This window comes from Mustela nivalis, assembly GCF_964662115.1.
Source record: "Mustela nivalis genome assembly, chromosome: 11".
NCBI classification, from domain to species: Eukaryota; Metazoa; Chordata; class Mammalia; order Carnivora; family Mustelidae; genus Mustela; species Mustela nivalis.
In genome coordinates this window covers 63291936-63304981 of record NC_139030.1, presented here as the reverse complement: position 1 = coordinate 63304981, position 13046 = coordinate 63291936, and the positions used below count along the sequence as shown (strand labels likewise).

General features: G+C 37.0%; 1 protein-coding gene across 3 annotated transcripts in view; it reads left to right on the top strand.

Annotated features, from left to right (window-relative positions):
• GALNT13 (polypeptide N-acetylgalactosaminyltransferase 13) overlaps positions 1–13046 on the top strand; it is a 534707-nt gene that overhangs the window by 44120 nt on the left and 477541 nt on the right. The gene's annotated exons all lie outside the window — the stretch shown is intronic.

Below are 13046 nucleotides of genomic sequence, written 5' to 3'. Positions count from 1 at the left end.
GCGAAGCATAGCACAATTCCAGGCACATAATAAATTGATATTTCAAGTATGTTTGTTAGTAAGCATCATAACTTCATAGTTATGTCACGTCAAGTATGCAACGAAAGTACTCAGTGGATAATGTTGATTGACCTGGTCCAAAAGAAACTAAAGTTCAGCCTTCTTTATGAATGTAGAGATCTTTACTAATTGGAACTTCTAGTGAAAAGACAAACCATTTAGGTAATCAGCATGTATATATACAGTTTATAAAATCAGCACACATGATATGTCCTTTTGTGTGTTGACTGTATATCTAGGCTAAAAGTGTGTTTGTGTGGTTTGTGGAGAAAAGAAGGGGGCAGTTGTGAAGTGCTTACAGAGTCTGAAATGCTTATTTTGAAAGAGGACAAACTTATGGATATAAAATAAATAACCGACATGATGGTCAATTCACTTGAGGGAATCATCTCATCCAGTGCTTTATGAAACCATTCATGGAGATTGAAGCGATGTGGATGAGAAAACGGTATTAAGTATTTACTCTACCATGTGCACTTTACATTGACTATCTCAGGTAATCTAAGCAATAAGATGATGAGGTAGGTGTGTTACTATTTTTTTTTTGTATGAGGAAAATATACCAGAGGATGTTCAAATGTGTCATTTGTGGGACCAAAGCTTGAGACTGATGTAATTCTAAAGCCTTTTTTTTTTTCTTTATACTCTTAACATGAGTGTTAAGGACTGAAATTCTGTGGTTGATCTCTCTTTCATTTGCATGAAAACACTGCTGTCAAACCTCAGATCATACATATGAATTCTTTAGTAAATAAGTAATTGATGATTAAATTTTAACTAAATAAATGACAATTGTCTTAACATTTGTAATCCAGCCCAAGCTGATTCTGTTCCTGTACAACAGGCCAGTAAATCTAAAGGGAAGGTGTTGAGGCCCAGAAAGTGGCTTTATTCAGAAAGCCAGCAAACTGAAGAGATGGCATACTGTTGTCCCAGAGAACCATGTTCCCTCAACCTTGAATTCGAGCTGCTTTTATATTAGCAAAAGAGGGAAGTGGGATGCGATTGTTGTCAGAAGGTGACTAATGTTTATAGAAATCCAAGGAAGGTCATGAAACTTCTTTGTCCTTGGTCAGTTCATCTTTGTGTACAGGCATCTGTGTCATGTCATTCCTGTAAGTTTTTTTTTTTTTTTTTAAGATACTTTATTTTAGAGAGAGAATGTGAGTGGGGCTGGGAGGCAGGCAGAAGGAGAAGGAGAGGGAGAGAATTTCAAGTAGACTGCTTGTAGAATGTGGAGCCCTTCAAAGGACTTGATCCCATGACCCTGAGATCATGACCTAAGCCATAATCAAGAGTTGGACACTTAAGTGACTGGGCCTTCCAGGCTCCCTGCCATTCTTGTAAATCTTAATCATAACATAATCATTTCTGTATTTCCTTATCTCCTGGGTGAAGTAGGTTTTGGGTAAAGAGTGGTTTTTGTAAATCATAGCTGTAGTATGTCTATGTGGTAGGGCTAAGCAGAAGTTTCTAAGCTATAGGTTGTAGCAGCAAGGAAAAGAGAAGCAATATGAAGTCAGGCTCATTTTCTCCCTGTTAGATATTAAGTTATAATAGGGGCATTCAGCAACCTGAAACAAATTGTCTTTAGAAAATGTTGTTTGGTGGGCGCCTGGGTGGCTCAGTTGGTTAAGCATCTGCCTTGGGCTCAGGCCATGATCCCAGGGTTCTGAGATCGAGTTCCTCATTGGGTTCCTTGTGTGGTGGGGAGTCTGCTTCTCCTCTGCCCTTCTCTCAAATAAATAAATAAAATCTTTAAAAAAATGTTGTTTATGTCAAGAAGACTTAAAAAATAAAAAAGCTGCTTCTCCAAGGGCAGAGACTGTATGTATCTTACACTTCTCTGAAGTTGAGGTGACTGTGGTCTTTTCTTTCAGTCCTGCCGTTTCATGCAGTGCAGAGAAGTTTAGAATGAGGAGTTTAGCTTGACTTAGTTAATTATTCTCCTCTTTGTCATCTTCTGGTGTGTCCTCATTGAGGGACATCCTTTATAATACCACAGTGGCCACTCTGATACTTTCCCTTTTTGTCTCTTGTGTGATCTTCATCTTTTTTCCATTTTAGTCATCCACTGGTCCCAGTCCTTTTACACATAACTTCTTGAAACAGTCAGACACATTTTACCTGAGGGATATTTTCAAACTTACTAGTATTTAAAATATTATTGCCTTTAAAGGGAATGGGTCACACCGTGTTCTCAAACTACTGTTGGTTTTGAGAGGGAAGGACTTACAGAATGCTTCTCTTTTTAGTTTGCAAATCTGGTCTCTGAAATACAAAGCTAGTGATTGCATGTAGTGATTCTTCACTTAATTCAATAAATATTTATTGCATGCTCCCATATGAGGAGCACCATGCTGGTTTAGTACTAGAGCAAGTAGGAGGGAAAGACAAAAATGGCTCTCAAGAAAATTCCATGTTCAATTTAAGGAAATAAGACAGGCACAGGCATAAATAAAGAATAGGGTATTAGGATATGGTATCACGAGAATAGCCTAAGGTAATCAGATCAGTAAAGCTGTTTTAAATAATATGAGAAATAATGAAGCAATTACATATATGTGAAAAAATAAAGGATTAGAAGAATAGGATTGGGAGGGAGACAAACCATAAGTGACTCTTAATCTCACAAAACAAACTGAGGGTTGCTGGGGGAACGGGGGTTGGGAGAAGGGGGTGGGATTATGGACATTGGGGAGGGTGTGTGCTTTGGTGAGTGCTGTGAAGTGTGTAAACCTGGTGATTCACAGACCTGTACCCCTGGGGATAAAAATATATGTTTATAAAAAATAAAAAATTTTAAAAAAATAAAGGATTAGAAGAGATTTAAGAAAGATACAACTCTGGACTGCATTGGCTCAAGATTTCATCATGATGATTGCATTTGCACTAGATCTTGGTGCAGGTTAGAAAATGTTAATAGAAAAGTCAAGGAAATGGCATGCTTGAGCTTAGAGTCAAAGAGACATACTTCACATTAAATGAGTGGTGAATTCATTAGTTTGACAACAGAATAAGTTTCTTGTGTTGGACTAAAACCAGGTAGCACTGGAAAATTAAGGCTGGAGCTAGGTTGTAGGAAATACTGATAATCACAGTAAGGACTTTGAATTTAATTGGTAGGCAATTGGGAAAAAAAGAAAAGAATATTTTGGGAGGGCCAATCCTGTGAATAAAAAGTTCCTCTTTGATATTAGTCTGGTGGTGTCTTCACAATGGATTCCAGTTGGAAGACATGTGGACAAGAGGATAGTTTTTAGGAAAATATAGAAGTAAAAGAATAAGGCATGACGGTAAGACTTGAGGCCATAGCAATGGGAATGGAGAAAAGGAATAGATGCAGGTAAGACTTTGAAAGAAATGGGGTCAGGGAGTAATAATCATCATCATTTGTGTGGCATTTACTTGGCCCCAGACTCTGAGTGATTTATATTATTTAATTCCACATCAGACAACTCTGAGAGGTAGATACTAATACCATCCTCATTTTGCACAAGAGAAAACTAAGAGAGACTTTAGCCAAGTAAATTGTCCCAGGTCAGATAGCTAGAAAATAACAAAGGTGAGGCTTGAGCCCATTCCTTCAATCTCCAGAGTCTCTGTATAACCACAGTACGTCATCTCTGTAAAAAATAACTGAGATTTCTAGGTTGACTGAACTGGAAAAAGACATTACCAATAGTCCGAGAAACATTTTTTTTTTCCCCCCAGAGTTTACCACTTCTTCGGTTAAGTCTTTGGGTGGGGAGGAAAATCTTTGGACTTTTAGGGAGAAATACTCCTTATGGTTCAGGAGGAATCTCTTGAATACATTCATTTCTATGCTGGGTAACAGGAACAGTGTAATTTATGATATTGCTCGATTATAAATTAGAATAGTAAATATGTCATCTTAATATGATTTGTCTTCCTTCCTTAGAACAGCTTAAAGTGAAACAAGGATAGAGTGCTAAATTAAAGATTAAATATCTTGGGTGCATGAAAGACCAATATTTTAGAGTTAGTTTACCATCATACTAAACAATAATCTTGACAGGGGAAAAAATCTAATTCCTAATATGGAGAGTATCTCTCTTTTTCTATACTGGAGAAGTAGCGTAAGTACTACTTAGGAGCTTGGGCTCTGGAACCATGCTGTTGCATGGGGTCCACATTCCACAATGAGTCCTCTTTAGCTGTGTGATTTTGTAAGGTGTGATTTTAGCTGAGTGATTTTTTTGCGTGTCAATTATATAAGCTCTCTGGCCTCAGTCTCTTCACCTTTGAAATGTGATGGAATGTAGTGTGTTTTCTGAATATTGTGAAGATTAAAGGTGATAAAGCACTTATAGTGGTCCCTAAAACACAGTAAATCCTCAGTGATGTTTGTTATGTTCATTGAACTTGATCTGATCTATCATAATTTTTAAACATGTTATTGTGATTTTTTATGTGTTATGGGCACGAAACAATGAATTTTATAAGCAAAAACACATGTAACTTCACAGATCAAGAAGTGGAACATTTTCTGCATCTTGGAAACCCTGGTTTTGTTTGTTTGTTTGTTTTTTGTTATCACCCAAACATTACTCTCTCTACTAGTTCCATATGGATAACTTTTTCATGACTTTTGTAATCACTTCCTTGCTTTTCATTATAGCTTTAACATTTAATCATGAGTCCTTAAATACAAAATGTTAGCTTAACTTGATTTTTTATAATAGTCATGCATGCCTTTGTGCTTGGTTTCCTTTCCTAACTTACATTTCTAAGTTTTGTTAATGTTTTTCTCTGGTTCATTAATTTTCATTGCTATGTAGTATTCCATTGCAGAAAGATGCTACAAAGTTTTTATCTGTGGTTGTTGATGGACATTTGGACTGTTTCTGGGTTTGGGCAATTTTGAATAGTGCTGCTGTGAACATTCTTTTAGATGTTTCTTGCTGTACATATACATGGGTTTTTGTTAGTCATGAAATTGCTCAGTTAAATTATATACAAATTTTCAATTTTAGTGGATAGTGCTAAACATTTTCCAAAGTAGTTATACTAATTATACTCCAGTCAGTAGTGTAGGAGAGTTCCCATTGTTTTATCTGTATCAGTGCTTGGTGGAATCAGTCCTTTAAATTTAGCCATTCTGATGAGAATAATGTTTACATTTCCCATTGAATAATGTGGTTCTATTATGTGGTTTAATTGCCATATGGATATTATTGTCTGTAAATTGCCTGTTCAAGTGTCTTGCCTATTTTTCTATTGTGTTGATTTTTTTATTGTTAATCTGCAGAAGTTAATTGTATTTGAATGAAGAGCCTTTCAATTACATGTTGCAAATCTTTTTTTTCTCTCTGTGACTTGCTTTTTCAGTTTCTTAATGGAGTTTTTGATGAGGAAAAGTTTCCAGTTTTAATTATAATCATATTTTTACCTCTTTATATTTAGATCATTCCTTTTAAATTTATTTTTGTGGCTGGTTTGAAGTAGAAGTCAAGTCCTGTTTTCCTTCTAACTGGATGTCCAGTTGTTACAGAATCATACTGAAAATCATCACTGAAAATCATCACCTCTGCCCACTGCTCTTCAATGCCATCTTTATCATAAATTTAATTTCCATCTATATCTGCATTTTGGGGGCCAACTCTTCCTTCTTTTAGGGTAGGTCTGGCAGAGTGAGAATCTTAAGCAAGCTCTGTGTCCTGTATGGAGCCTGAAGCAGAACTCGATCCTACCACCCTGAGATCATGACCTGAGTGGAAATCCAGAGTCAGATGCTTAACTGACTGAGTCCCCCAGGAGCTCCCCAACTGTTGATTTTAACTGGTTTGTTAATTTCTTCTTAGTAATTATAACACTATTTTAACTATGGTCACTCTTTAATTATTTATGGTATCTATTAAAATGGGTTCTCCCAGTATGTTTTTATTCCAGGAATCTTGATTTTGCCTTATTTCAAACAAATTTTATAATTAATCTGTCGAGTTTGACAAAAGAATAATTGTTGGGATTTTAGTTGGGATTATATTCAGTCTATTGTTAAGTATGTTTTTAAAGAATTGACATACTTACAATATTGACTTTTTAAATGAGCATGGTATACATACTTCATATACCTAGGTCTTTTTTATTTCTCCTAATCATATTTTGTGGTTTTCTGCACAGATATCTTATATATTGTGGTTAATTTGTTCTAGATGTTCTGTACAGTTAAATAATATTATATATTATTAATTTTTAAAAACTTTTTTCTATTTGTTCCTTGAGTAAATACAGTTTTTTTATACTGTCCTTGCATATAGCAGATTGTAAACTCACTGATTAATTCCAATATTTTTAATAGATTCTTTTAAATTTTCTACATAAACAGTTACGTTTTCTGGGATTAAAGATAATATTATTTCATACCTTCCAAGCTTTACAATTTTATTTCTTTTTCATATCTTACTGAGTTCACTAGAATGTCCAGAGCAATGCTGAATGAAAGTGGGAAGAATTAAAATTCTGCTTTTATTCCCAGGTCAAAGGGAACACTGTCAACATGTTACTATTGAGCATGCTGTTTATTATACTGTTTTGACAAAAATCATATATTAGATTGAAAAGTTTGTATTTTTCTGGTTTTACTGGAATTTTTCATTATAATTGGGTTTTGAATTTTATCAAATACTTCCTTTGTATCTATTGAGATTATCAAATGATTAAAAAAAATTTTTTTTAATCTGATGATTTATATTGATTGATTTTTTTCCCCCCAACAAACTTCACATTCAGCAGCAGAGCTGCTGCTTTCTTGGGCTTACTGTGGGACTTAGAGTACCAGAGATTTTTTTTTTTTTTTCATTCTCTTCCCTCCCCTTTTGAGACATCCACCATTTGCATAACAGAGTAAGTTTCTTGTTGCACCCTTGTACCTTCCTAGATGGCAGAGTGCTATTACTTGTTACTTGGTGCAGTGCTTCTGGTAGGAACAGGAGGATCCTGTGTTCCGTTGCTCTAGTCTCAACCTTAGACCTATTCTCGGCATCTGGACCTCCAGACAGAGGCTCTCAGTAATTCCTGCCCATTCTTCTCATGGTACCCAAACTCTTCCTTGACTCTCTGGGGTTCTTTGTGGAAGATGATCCTGTTCTTACACAAAGTAGTAGCAGATCTCTGCTTTGTGTTGTTATGCCTGAGTTTTTGCATCTGAGAGACCACCAAGGAGCCAACACTGATGTAATCACACGAGGGTTTATTCGACAAGCTTAAGCTTGGGCCCAAGTTTACCCGACACAGTGGAGCAGGGACTTGGACCCCGAGCTTAGTTAAGGCCGGGGTATTTATGAGCTCCTGTTACTAAACCAGGGTGGGGGTTTCTGGAACCAAAGCAGGATGGGGCTTCCTGTTACTAAAGCAGGGTGGGGGTCTCTGGAACCAAAGCAAAGTAGGGGAAAGTTCAGCCCTTGGGCACAGGGGTCTGAGATGGCTGCCAGAGCTAAGATGGCTGTACTTACGCTAAAGCTGAACCTGAGGTGGGATGGCCTTAATTTTTCTCGGCCTCCACACTGTCAGTTTGAGAGTTTGGACACAAGAATTACCTGTTCCTCTAACAGAGCCAGATGAATTTTTCTTCTACCTCTTTCCCAGAAACTGTGGATCTTTTCCAGGGCACTGGAGCTATGAGAGTTTTTGGTCCTAACAGGTTAAATTTTGCTTTGCATTAGAGAATGGTCTGGGGAATCAGAAAAGATTTTATGTTTTTGTGACACCAAAGTGCTCTTTCTGGTCTCTTGCCCTGACCTCAGTCTTTCTGTTAAGCAACTGGTAGATGTCTGAAAAAAAAAGCATATGAATGAGTGCATATTCCTTTGTGTCTGGGTGATCCCAGGGTGCCTGTATTGTTCTGGTGACCTGTTCTGCCCTTCAAGTATTTGTTACAAGTTTTAGCTGTTTTCTTCTTACCTACTTTCATAATGAACAACTATTCCTCTCATGTACTGTCAAAGGTAAGAAGGTTCTTATGTCCTGTCTGTCCTCGGTGGTTGTTACTCTTTAAAATTTAGTTAATCTCTTTGTCTTGCAACTCCAGGTCTCTGGTGGGCTCAGAAAAAATTATTATTTTGTAGATTATCGGGACTTTTATTAATATTAGGATAAGAGCAATATTTTCTGGTGGCTTTCACTTTCTAAGTAGAAGGAAAACTGCAGATTTTTTCACATGTATTTTAACTCAGCCTTTCAAGTTTTCCAAGAAAAATTAATTTTTTCCTTCACAGTGCCTAGTCTGCATTTACCAGAGCCAGAGTCCTAAATTAATGCTATCTTTATAGCCTTTCTACACAAAAGTGAGTTGTTGCTGTCACAGTTTTGTGTGCAACTGAAGCTCATTGGATTATGTGTAGCAGGATTCCATTGTTTCAAACAAGGTAGAATTCAAATTTTCTTCTATAAAAGGAAGTCTGGCCATTGGCACTGTGGGGCCAGAATTGTGGTACCTTGCTCATTAGAATCTAGTCTCCTTTGACAGTTCTGTTCTACATCTTGGCCATTTGACTTCATCCTTAAGGGTTTTCCCGTAGTTTAAGGTGACTACTGGACAGTTCTTTGTGTTATATGCAGCAAGAATGGAAAAAAAGAAATGCAGTGGCAAAAGGGCATACTACCAGCTGATTTAGCCTTCTTTGAAGAGATTCCCTGGAAACTACCCAGTATTTTCTACCTAACCATCATTACTCTTTGTTGCAAAAGAAGCTGTTAATAGTATTTTTGTTGTACACATAATGGCTCTGAACATGTCCCTAGTAGGAGAAGGGAAGATAAATATTGCGTGGGCTCTTAGAAGTCTCAGTTACAGTTAGAGGATGGGGAATATATTTTGGTAATGTGATTTCTGACCTAGAATGGTGTGTGTTAAAATACACAGATTCTATCTTAAAACAGAGCTGGCTGGATTCTGATATCAGCTCTGCAAATTGGTAGTTATATGACCTTGAGCCAAGGTTCTTACCCTAACTTGTCTTATTTTTTTAGCTGTAAAAGGGGTATGATAATTACTATTTGGAAACGTTTTGGTAGGGATTGAATATGATAATAATATGCAAAAGGTCTGTCACATAGGAATGGATCAGTAAATTGTATGTTTTATGCACCCACTATATATTAACTTACACTAGAGTCAGTTACTTAAGGGAGGACAGAGTTTATTCAAGCCTGATACTGATTGATAAGGTAGAAAGGCCATTTACTTTGTTCCTCATGGGTAAAACTTTATCTTTTAGATGGGATTGAGAGTCTCAATTTCTACCCTTTAAATATATCATTTTGTACTTCGGACGATAGTGAATTATTGCTCAAAATTCAGGTTTATGATAGCAGCACTTTATGTATTGTCGAACCAAGAAACAGATAAGATGAGTTCCAGTTTGAATTCTACCATTAGAAGTTCTGAAACTTGTGAAAGTCATTCTGACCCTCCGGACTTCAGTTTTGTCAGCTGACAAATCAATTAGGTAGATGAGCTGACCTCTACCACTGTTTGACAGCTTTGAAGCTCCATGATTCCGTGTAGTTTCACTTGCCCCAGACGTACACTCTTGTCAAAAGAAACATCCTAAAACCAGCAAATAAAGTGATAAAGACTTAATTTCTCAAACCAAAGTTGAATTTTTACAGGAACTGGTTTTATTGTGAGGTTTTGCCAGTTCTGAAGTGAAGCAATAGATGTTAATTGAAAAACACAGTGCTGTATTGAAAAATTGGCTTTAGATTCTGCTTGCAGAGATTGCTAGGCTAGACAAAGTGTGTCTCTTTGGGCAAGTCATTTAAATTCTCTGCACCTTAGATTACTCATTTATAAAATAGGCAATATATGTTAAGGCCATGATGAGAACCAAATGAAACGACAATGTAAAAGTACTTTTAAAAAACAGCACAATTTTTCAGTGCTGAGTTCTTTAGAAAGTCCAGTGGGTTAAAAAAAAAAAAAAAATGGAAAATGCCTTTATGCTGTGGTGTGAAGATTATATAATAAAGTGGTATAAATAAAATACAATAAAGTAAAGCCATCAAGGATCTCTGTTTTAAAGTTCATGTTAGATTTTGCCCACCTGTTTTTCCATCCACGTTATGTTTTAGGAAGCTGTGGGTCTCAGGCCCTTCAGAAGCTAGGCGAGCAAGGCATGTCTGTGATTTTGTGCATGAAGTGTCTCCTTGAGATATTTCTAGATATGATCTTTGTATCTGAGGCATTCTGCTGGAGATCCAGTGAGGCTGAAACAAAGAGTGAATCTTTTGTGGTGTGTGGCTATTAGTGCTGTCTGCTCTCTTCAATTTGCCCATCTGAATAGACAGTTAAAGCTCCTTCTCTATAAATAGCAAGTTATTAGTTAAAGCATGGTTGCCATATGGCAAAATGGTCTCTTTGCTAAACTGATTAAATACAATAGCAATGTCCAGTCTTTAAGAAGATACTGTGTTCTGCGATACAAGCAGAACATTCATGTTGTTCCCTAACATGAATCAAGCTTATATAGTCTCTGTTTCTATATGTGTGTGTGTGTATTTATTCATCTTGTCACTACTTCCTAAAACTCTCGAACCATGCTATATATGTATTAAAGGGTGTAAAGTGCACTAGTATTATGTCTACAGATGATGGATTTTTACATAGCTATATACTTGTGTCATTACTATACAAACCAAGATATAGAGCACTTGCAATCCCCAAGACGTTCCCCTTATATCTCTTCCCTGGCAATAATCTTATGATTTTTAATAGTTAAAAAATTTTGCCTTTATGGTAATAAGCTTCTAAAAAGGAATGAAATTTTTTAAAATTAATTAATTAATTTATTTTTTCTCAGGAGGGGAGTATTTTGAAGGGCACTTCTGATTTTTTAAAATTTCTTGGAAATATTAATAATTATGACAAAAAAACCTCTGTACAATGCTGAGTAATGCAATAAAGTATAATAATGTGGGTAATAAACTTCATTATATGACCACTGAAATGAAATAGGATTGCAAGGTGGAAACCTCGCGCAATTCTGTCCGAATCTCCCACCTGCGAACCAAAAAATAAGAGGTGCCACCCAGGCTGGTGAGTGTTCTGTTGGTCATGTTGCCAGGCAACCTCAGTCAGTATCAGAGACACCCAATTGAGCAGCAGAGACTCAGACTGGAAGGTATCTTGGAAACAGAAGGGTCCAGCCGAAGGAGAGGGAGGGAGAGAGGAAAGAAAAAAATAAAGACTGCCACTTGAACATTTATCCGTGTTAGTCATGACCACAATATTTTTTTTTTTTTCCCTAGCAACATGCAGCTAGCTGAGAGCAAAATTCTTCGTGTTTCCGCTCCCTTCACTGTTTTCCTTCTTCATTGTGTCTACAGGTTAAGAGTGCAGAGCCTTGGTAAACTGCATCATCATTAATTAATCATCATTAATTTGTAGGAGGGAAGGGTGTTTTCAGCATCAGTCATTTTCAGCAAATTCAAGCCATGTTAACTCAAAGTTCTCTGAGATTTTAATCATATAGTATTCTATACGATTCAGTCATGCTTAAAATAACCTGATTCTTACATTGATATACTTCTTTAAAAAAACTGAAGTACAAGATAAAATACTCACCACCTGGAGTTAACCCTCTTCGTGGAAGGAGAAGGTAAAAAGGAAGAGAGAGGGAGGCAGGCGTAAGCCCGTCTGGAGGGGCATTAGAGATGAGGTGCACCAAGCAAACAGGGAAAGAATCTGGGAGCATGACCTTGGGTGAGCCCTCCACTCAGATGCAACTTTTATGTATCATCCTAGAAAGTTATCTTCCATTCTCCGCAGTTTTTTGTAAGACCTTTTTTACTGTACTATGCTCTCACCCCACATTATTCTCCTTTCTTCCTGTTTAACTGATGGCATGCAGAGAAAATCACTCTCTGAGATAGGAGGCTCCTGCTAATTTATCACTCTCCCTGATTTCTTTCGTTCTTCCCTTCTGATGCTTCTTCCGCTTATATGCCAATGCCTTCGTGCATGTTCTGGATTTTAACACCTGTGTGCTTTCTAAAAGCCTTGACTCGAGTATTTTCTTTCTCTTCCATATCCTCAGACTTCTTCCCCTCTCCTGATTTCTTCCCATTGACATTAGACCTGTCAAAGGATCTTTCCCCTTAAAAACAAACATTCACCTGTATACAAATCCTCCCTTGTTCAAGTACACTTTCAGCTACACAGAAACTCTGGTCTCTGCTCACAATTAGATGTTTCATAGCTATATTCTCTGTCTCAAGTCTGCCTCTTCCGTTCACACCTCAACGCACTGACTCGCTTTTTCTGTTTGTCTCAAAGTGTTCTTTCCAAGGTCACAAAAGTGAGTCGTGGAGCTCTACATGGAATACATACCTTGGATCTCTTTGTGTAACTTTGTACCATTGAGCATGTCCTCCCTTGTACGATATCCTTTCTATTGGAAATTATTACAATTATTACAATTATTCTTACTCTCCACAAGAAAGGCTACGTCTTAATTTTTCATCTGGTGATGGCAAGCACTAAAATCCTGACTTTGACAGAATAATAGTTACAATGCCTCCGTGATTTAAGTTGAAAGGAGTACATCGCTACATGGCTCTTGTACTCAGTTATCAGGATTGTACAAATGTCTTTTTATTCAGAAATACAAAGTTAATGATCTGTAGCGTGGTCAGTGACAGCAGTAAAGCATGATGTTGTCAAATGAAACCAGAAACTGATGCTTATAGTGATTTTCTTAAATACCAACTTTTTTTTTTTTTTTTTTTTTAAAGATTTACTTATTCATTAGGGGATACAGGGTGCAGAGGGAGAAGGAGAAAGAGAATCTTCAAGCAGACTCGCCACTGAGCATGGAGCCAGTTGCGGTCCTTGACCTCAACAACCCTGAGATCAGGACCTGAACCAAAATGGAGAGTTGGCCGCTTAACCGACCAAGCCATCCAGTCACCTGGCCAGCCTTTTCTTCAGTCATTTTCTTCAGCTGACTTCTCTGAATTTGTTA